Genomic DNA, 6655 nt, shown 5'->3' with positions numbered 1-6655 from the left:
AAACATTGTCTCGTGTTGTCTTCAGAGAGGTGTATCAATAACACACTACTTTTATACTGTGTCCACACGGTGAACATGTTCATAACGACCGTTCTTTGTGATTTCAGGATGCTGCTTTTCTTCTTCTTCCGAAGTTGTGAAACCTGGACTTCTCCCATCAACACTTGGGGTGTTTTTTTTGTGTGGGGAAAATTGTTATTTTGGAGATTTTTTTTTGTCGTTGTAAAGAAGATGGAAGATACAGAAGGCCTGGTTTAATTGTCTGTCGCTGTGTTGTCAAAGTGCTTACAGTGCAGGTAGTGCTATGGAATATCTACTGCAGTGGAGGCACTTCTAGCAATACCGCTGACGCTGACCCCCCCGGTGAACCGTAACCCTGCTTGGACCAGGCTCTGGAGGCACTTCTAGCAATACCGTTGACCCCTGGTGAACCCTAACCCTGCTTGGACCAGGCTCTGGAGGCACTTCTAGCAATACCGTTGACCCCTGGTGAACCCTAACCCTGCTTGGACCAGGCTCTGGAGGCACTTCTAGCAATACCGCTGACCCCTGGTGAACCCTAACCCTGCTTGGACCAGGCTCTGGAGGCACTTCTAGCAATACCGCTGACGCTGACCCCTGGTGAACCCTAACCCTGCTTGGACCAGGCTCTGGAGGCACTTCTAGCAATACCGTTGACCCCTGGTGAACCCTAACCCTGCTTGGACCAGGCTCTGGAGGCACTTCTAGCAATACCGTTGACCCCTGGTGAACCGTAACCCTGCTTGGACCAGGCTCTGGAGGCACTTCTAGCAATACCGCTGACCCCTGGTGAACCCTAACCCTGCTTGGACCAGGCTCTGGAGGCACTTCTAGCAATACTGCTGACCCCTGGTGAACCGTAACCCTGCTTGGACCAGGGCCTGATGGTTTGACTTGACTTCATGATGTCTTTGTGCTAAGGTGCATCTAGTGCAGATAGTGACATAGACTAGCACCTACTGCCCTAAGTGCCCCTTCTGGCATAAGGGTCTAACTAACATCCCACCAACCAAGACCACTCCCTGTGTTTTTCTTGCAGATCTCTGCTAGTTTTGCATAGTTGCATTACAAGTAAAAATGAGTTGTGCAAATCTATGCAAAACTGATGGAGGCTTGCTTGTTCTTCCACCTACCTGGTCACCCTCACCCCAAGACCATTCCACTGTCCTGAGCCTCCAGCTACCTGGTCACCCCAATACCATCCCACTGCCCTGAGCCTCCAGCTACCTGGTCACCCCAAGACCATTCCACTGTCCTGAGCCTCTAGCTACCTGGTCACCCCAATACCATCCCACTGCCCTGAGCCTCCAGCTACCTGGTCACCCCAAGACCATCCCACTGTCCTGAGCCTCCAGCTATCTGGTCACCCCAAGACCATCCCACTGTCCTGAGCCTCCAGCTACCTGGTCACCCCCACACCATCCCACTGCCCTGAGCCTCCAGCTACCTGGTCACCCCCACACCATCCCACTGCCCTGAGCCTCCAGCTACCTGGTCACCCCCACACCATCCCACTGCCCTGAGCCTCCAGCTACCTGGTCACCCCCACACCATCCCACTGTCCTGAGCCTCCAGCCGCTGTCCCCAGCCTCTCGCCAATCAGACCAACGGTTGACGAGGTGCTAAAGACCACCCCACTGTCCTGAGCCTCTGTACCTAGCCTCTCTCCAAACAGACCAATGGTTGACGAGGTGCTAAAGACCATCCCACTGTCCTGAGCCTCCAGCTACCTGGTCACCCCAAGACCATCCCACTGCCCTGAGCCTCCAGGTACCTGGTCACCCCCACACCATCCCACTGTCCTGAGCCTCCAGCCTCTGTCCCCAGCCTCTCGCCAATCAGACCAACGGTTGACGACGTGCTAAAGACCACCCCACTGTCCTGAGCCTCTGTACCTAGCCTCTCTCCAAACAGACCAATGGTTGACGAGGTGCTAAAGACCATCCCACTGTCCTGAGCCTCTGTCCCCAGCCTCTGTCCCCAGCCTCTGTCCCCAGCCTCTGTCCCCAGCCTCTGTCCCCAGCCTCTGTCCCCAGCCTCTGTCCCCAGCCTCTGTCCCCAGCCTCTGTCCCCAGCCTCTGTCCCCAGCCTCTGTCCCCAGCCTCTCCAATCAGACCAACGGTTGACCAGATTTGGTGTCAGCAGTATTAAAGTGCTTATAGTGCAGGTAGTGTATTTTCTCCATCTACTGCAATGTGAGCACTTCCAGTAGTGCTGTCTGTGTTGCAGCCCCCATCCCATTCCATATGGAAGGACGCTTCTTCAAACCCAACCACCAACTCAAACCACACGTCGATCGTCTCTGTTCCTCGGTCAGTTTTGCTGCTTTGCATCCTGCTTTTAACAAACGTTTGCTGTGCAAATCCATGCAAAACTGACTGAGCAGTGACTTGACCTCCAGCCGTGATGAACCGTTTTGGTAAAGTCTTTCTGGGCCTGTATGATGATGATACGTGGATTTAAATGTGGCACTTTTCAGCGACTCTGACTATTCGAATGGTGTTTTCTAGAACTATTCTGTAGTTGTCTCTGTTCTGCAGCACTTTTCAAATGACTCAAAAGATGCTCGACTGGTGGTATTATATCTGTTTTAGGTACAAGTCCCAATCAGGTTGGGTTGTAACTGGAGAAGTCGGTCCCGGTCAGGTTGGGTTGTAACTGTAGAAGTCAGTCCCGGTCCGGTTGTGACTGGAGAAGTCGGGCCCGGTCCGGTTGTGACTGGAGAAGTCGGGCCCGGTCCGGTTGTGACTGGAGAAGTCGGGCCGGTCCGGTTGTGACTGGAGAAGTCGGGCCCGGTCCGGTTGTGACTGGAGAAGTCGGGCCCGGTCCGGTTGTGACTGGAGAAGTCGGGCCCGGTCCGGTTGTGACTGGAGAAGTCGGCCCGGTCCGGTTGTGACTGGAGAAGTCGGGCCCGGTCCGGTTGTGACTGGAGAAGTCGGGGCCGGTCCGGTTGTGACTGGAGAAGTCGGGCCCGGTCCGGTTGTGACTGGAGAAGTCGGGCCCGGTCCGGTTGTGACTGGAGAAGTCGGGGCCGGTCCGGTTGTGACTGGAGAAGTCGGGGCCGGTCCGGTTGTGACTGGAGAAGTCGGGCCCGGTCCGGTTGTCACTGGAGAAGTCGGGCCCGGTCCGGTTGTCACTGGAGAAGTCGGGCCCGGTCCGGTTGTGACTGGAGAAGTCGGGCCCGGTCCGGTTGTGACTGGAGAAGTCGGGCCCGGTCCGGTTGTGACTGGAGAAGTCGGGCCCGGTCCGGTTGTGACTGGAGAAGTCGGGCCCGGTCCGGTTGTGACTGGAGAAGTCGGGGCCCGGTCCGGTTGTGACTGGAGAAGTCGGGGCCCGGTCCGGTTGTGACTGGAGAAGTCGGGGCCCGGTCCGGTTGTGACTGGAGAAGTCGGGGCCCGGTCCGGTTGTGACTGGAGAAGTCGGGGCCCGGTCCGGTTGTGACTGGAGAAGTCGGGGCCCGGTCCGGTTGTGACTGGAGAAGTCGGGGCCCGGTCCGGTTGTGACTGGAGAAGTCGGGGCCCGGTCCGGTTGTGACTGGAGAAGTCGGGGCCCGGTCCGGTTGTGACTGGAGAAGTCGGGGCCCGGTCCGGTTGTGACTGGAGAAGTCGGGGCCCGGTCCGGTTGTGACTGGAGAAGTCGGGGCCCGGTCCGGTTGTGACTGGAGAAGTCGGGGCCCGGTCCGGTTGTGACTGGAGAAGTCGGGGCCCGGTCCGGTTGTGACTGGAGAAGTCGGGGCCCGGTCCGGTTGTGACTGGAGAAGTCGGGGCCCGGTCCGGTTGTGACTGGAGAAGTCGGGGCCCGGTCCGGTTGTGACTGGAGAAGTCGGGGCCCGGTCCGGTTGTGACTGGAGAAGTCGGGGCCCGGTCCGGTTGTGACTGGAGAAGTCGGGGCCCGGTCCGGTTGTGACTGGAGAAGTCGGGGCCCGGTCCGGTTGTGACTGGAGAAGTCGGGCCCGGTCCGGTTGTGACTGGAGAAGTCGGGCCCGGTCCGGTTGTGGCTGGAGAAGTCGGGCCCGGTCCGGTTGTGGCTGGAGAAGTCGGGCCCGGTCCGGTTGTGGCTGGAGAAGTCGGGCCCGGTCCGGTTGTGGCTGGAGAAGTCGGTCCGGTTGTGGCTGGAGAAGTCGGTCCGGTTGTGGCTGGAGAAGTCGGTCCGGTTGTGGCTGGAGAAGTCGGTCCGGTTGTGGCTGGAGAAGTCGGTCCGGTTGTGGCTGGAGAAGTCGGTCCGGTTGTGGCTGGAGAAGTCGGTCCGGTTGTGGCTGGAGAAGTCGGTCCGGTTGTGGCTGGAGAAGTCGGTCCGGTTGTGGCTGGAGAAGTCGGTCCGGTTGTGGCTGGAGAAGTCGGTCCGGTTGTGGCTGGAGAAGTCGGTCCGGTTGTGGCTGGAGAAGTCGGTCCGGTTGTGGCTGGAGAAGTCGGGCCCGGTCCGGTTGTGGCTGGAGAAGTCGGGCCCGGTCCGGTTGTGGCTGGAGAAGTCGGGCCCGGTTGTGGCTGGAGAAGTCGGGCCCGGTTGTGGCTGGAGAAGTCGGAGTCGGTCCGGTTGTGGCTGGAGAAGTCGGGCCCGGTCCGGTTGTGGCTGGAGAAGTCGGGCCCGGTCCGGTTGTGACTGGAGAAGTCGGTCCGGTTGTGGCTGGAGAAGTCGGTCCGGTTGTGGCTGGAGAAGTCGGTCCGGTTGTGGCTGGAGAAGTCGGTCCGGTTGTGGCTGGAGAAGTCGGTCCGGTTGTGGCTGGAGAAGTCGGTCCGGTTGTGGCTGGAGAAGTCGGTCCGGTTGTGGCTGGAGAAGTCGGTCCGGTTGTGGCTGGAGAAGTCGGGCCCGGTCCGGTTGTGGCTGGAGAAGTCGGGCCCGGTCCGGTTGTGGCTGGAGAAGTCGGGCCCGGTCCGGTTGTGGCTGGAGAAGTCGGGCCCGGTTGTGGCTGGAGAAGTCGGAGTCGGTCCGGTTGTGGCTGGAGAAGTCGGGCCCGGTCCGGTTGTGGCTGGAGAAGTCGGGCCCGGTCCGGTTGTGACTGGAGAAGTCGGGCCCGGTCCGGTTGTGACTGGAGAAGTCGGGCCCGGTCCGGTTGTGACTGGAGAAGTCGGGCCCGGTCCGGTTGTGACTGGAGAAGTCGGGCCCGGTCCGGTTGTGACTGGAGAAGTCGGGGCCCGGTCCGGTTGTGACTGGAGAAGTCGGGGCCCGGTCCGGTTGTGACTGGAGAAGTCGGGGCCCGGTCCGGTTGTGACTGGAGAAGTCGGGGCCCGGTCCGGTTGTGACTGGAGAAGTCGGGCCCGGTCCGGTTGTGACTGGAGAAGTCGGGCCCGGTCCGGTTGTGACTGGAGAAGTCGGGCCCGGTCCGGTTGTGGCTGGAGAAGTCGGGCCCGGTCCGGTTGTGGCTGGAGAAGTCGGGCCCGGTCCGGTTGTGGCTGGAGAAGTCGGGCCCGGTCCGGTTGTGGCTGGAGAAGTCGGTCCGGTTGTGGCTGGAGAAGTCGGTCCGGTTGTGGCTGGAGAAGTCGGTCAGGTTGTGGCTGGAGAAGTCGGGCCCGGTCCGGTTGTGACTGGAGAAGTCGGTCCGGTTGTGGCTGGAGAAGTCGGTCCGGTTGTGGCTGGAGAAGTCGGTCCGGTTGTGGCCAACCTGGTCAGGTTGGGTTGTAGCTGTAGAAGTCAGTCCCGGTTGGGTTGTAACTGTAGAAGTCAGTCCCGGTCCCGGTCAGGTTGGGTTGTAACTGTAGAAGTCAGTCCCGGTTCCGGTCAGGTCGGGTAATAGCTGTAGAAGTCAGTCCCAGTCCTGGTCAGGTTGGGTTGTAACTGTAGAAGTCAGTCCTGGTCCCGGTCAGGTTGGGTTATAGCTGTAGAAGTCAGTCCCGGTCCTGGTCGGGTCGGGTTGTAGCTGTAGAAGTCAGTCCCGGTCCTGGTCAGGTTGTGTTGTAGCTGTAGAAGTCAGTCCTGGTCAGGTTGGGTTGTAGCTGTAGAAGTCAGTCCCGGTTGGGTTGTAACTGTAGAAGTCAGTCCCGGTTCCGGTCAGGTCGGGTAATAGCTGTAGAAGTCAGTCCCAGTCCCGGTCAGGTTGGGTTGTAACTGTAGAAGTCAGACCCGGTCCGGTTGTAGAAGTCAGTCCCGGTCCTGGTCAGGTTGGGAGGGGTGTCAGTGCTGTTACTCTGAAGGTATTGCACTTGTCCCGGCCTGTTTAGGATTGAGGAGATGGTGCTCCTACTCTTTAAACCTGCTAAAGCAGTTGGTTGCGTGTTTGAAATGATTGAATGAAACATATATTTACCAAAAAATGAGACTTGTATGTTTTCTGTCCCATGATTCTGTTTTTCTAGATTTGTCTTTAATTAATGAAGAGGTAGTTTTCTAAATTGTAGATGGATTGTCGGAGCTTAAATGTGTCCGTCCATATGGTGAGTACTTGTTTCATGCTGTGGTTTTGTTTCAAATAAAGTTTCCATGTAAATGTAGCTTCCTGTTTCCATTGTGCTTTGATTTTAAACGTGTAGATGTGATTGGATGTAAGGTTGCTTCTCGAGATGTGATTGGATGTAGGGGTACCCCCTGTATATAGCCTCCACATTGACTCTGTACTGTAATACCCTGTATATAGCCTCCACATTGACTCTGTACCGGTACCCCCTGTATATAGCCTCCACATTGACTCTGTACCGGTACA

General features: G+C 58.1%; 1 long non-coding RNA gene across 1 annotated transcript; it reads left to right on the top strand.

The window, feature by feature from the left end:
• Positions 1-5625: 5625 nt before the first annotated feature.
• LOC118947133 lies at positions 5626-6446 on the top strand. The gene is made up of 2 exons (XR_005041787.1): positions 5626-5740; positions 6011-6446. It is a non-coding gene; the product is annotated as an uncharacterized LOC118947133 (long non-coding RNA).
• The last annotated feature ends 209 nt before the right edge of the window (positions 6447-6655 follow it).

Source organism: Oncorhynchus mykiss, unplaced genomic scaffold (assembly GCF_013265735.2).
Source record: "Oncorhynchus mykiss isolate Arlee unplaced genomic scaffold, USDA_OmykA_1.1 un_scaffold_144, whole genome shotgun sequence".
Classification (NCBI taxonomy): domain Eukaryota; kingdom Metazoa; phylum Chordata; class Actinopteri; order Salmoniformes; family Salmonidae; genus Oncorhynchus; species Oncorhynchus mykiss.
This window is presented reverse-complemented; position numbering and strand designations above follow the sequence as displayed.